Source organism: Salvelinus sp. IW2-2015, linkage group LG23, assembly GCF_002910315.2.
Source record: "Salvelinus sp. IW2-2015 linkage group LG23, ASM291031v2, whole genome shotgun sequence".
Lineage (NCBI taxonomy): Eukaryota > Metazoa > Chordata > Actinopteri > Salmoniformes > Salmonidae > Salvelinus > Salvelinus sp. IW2-2015.
The window spans coordinates 43,030,215-43,032,024 of NC_036863.1; positions in this window are offsets into that span (position 1 = coordinate 43,030,215).

The following is a 1,810-nucleotide window of genomic DNA, read 5'->3' on the forward strand; positions in this document are numbered from 1 at the left end:
CACCATTATGCTGCTGCCATGTTGTTGACTATATTACTATATTATTATTTATCCAGCTACCAGTCACTTTCTCCTAATCCCTACCTGCATGTACGATCTACTACTACTCCAGTATCCATGCACATTGTAAAATGTGGTACTGGCACTGAACCTGTATTTAGCTTGCATTCTCATTTTTTCATTCCTGTCTTATTTTCTTCTGGTGTATTCTCCAGAGTTGGTGATTTGAGACCACACAACACAGAAGATAATTTTCTATTAAATGTATTCTTCCCTGAAAATGACCTGATTTACCTACCGGTATTGAAAATGGTCAAAATACCTACATCTGCATTCTTCACATCATATATTCATGCAGTGAGTGCGTGCATGCTCTCTCTGTGGGTCTAACCCCAAGAAGTTCTGGAAAACGGTTAAAGACCTGGAGAATAAACCCTCCTCCTAACAGCTACCCATGTCCCTTAATGTTGATGATGTGGTTGTTACTGACAAGGAGCACATGGCTGAGCTCTTTAATCACCACTTCATTAAGTCGGGACTCCTATTTGACTCAGCCATGCCTCATTGCCCGTCCAACATTTCCTCATCTCCCACCCCTTCTAATGCGACTAGCCCCGATGCTCCTCCCTCTTTTTTCCCTGCCCGCTACAAAGTGAGAGGTGCTCAAGACCCTTTCTTCTTTAAGGTTGCAGTCCTTATCATCGCCAAGCCTATCTCTGACCTTTTTAACCTGTTCCCTCCTCTCAGGGGAGGTTATGATTGCTTGGAAAGCAGCTATGGTGCATCCTTTATTTAAAGGGGGAGATCTAACTGTATAGGCCAATTTCTATTTTGCCCTGTTTATCAAAAGTGCTGGGAAAACTTATCAATAATCAACTGACTGGCATTCTTGATGTCTATAGTATTCTCTCTGGTGTGCAATCTGGTTTCCCACTCAGGTTATGGATGTGTCACTGCAACCTTAAAGGTCCTAAATAATGTCACCATTGTCCTTGATTCTAAGCAATGTTTTGCTGCTGTTTTTATTGACTTGGCCAAAGCTTTTGATACGGTAGACCAATCCATTCTTGTGTGCCGGCTAAGGAGTATTGGTGTCTCTGAGGGRTCTTTGGGCTGGTTTGCTAACTACCTCTCTCAAAGAGTGCAGTGTATAAAGTAAGAACATCTGCTGTCTCATCCACTGCCTGTCACCAAGGGAGTACCCCAAGACTCCATCCTAGGCCCCAAGCTCTTCTCAATTTACATATACAACATAGCTCAGGCAGCAGGAAGCTCACTCATCCATTTATATGCTGATGATACAGTCTTATACTCAGCTGGCACCTCSCCAGATCTCTACAACAAAGCTTTCTTATTATTTAACCAGGCAAGTCAGTTAAGAACAAATTCTTATTTACAATGACAGCCTACCCCGGCCAAACCCTAACCCGGACGACGCTGGGCCAATTGTGCTCCGTCCTATGGGACAATTCTACAGCCTAGAATTGAACCAGGGTCTGCAGTGACACCTCTAGCACTGAGATGCAGTGCATTAGACTGCGTCGCTACTCGGGAGCCCTTAGTGTCCAGCAAGCTTTCTCTGCCCTTAACCTTGTTCTGACCTCCCCCAAAACAAAGTTCATGTGGTTTGGTAAGAAGAATGCCTCTCTCCCCACCGGGTGTGATTACTACCTCTGAGGGTTTAGAGCTTGAGGTAGTCACCTCATACAAGTACTTGGGAGTGTGGCTTGACGGTACACTGTCCTTCTCTCAGCACATAACAAAGCTGCAGGCATAAGTTAAATCAAGATTGGTTTCTTCTATCGCAGTG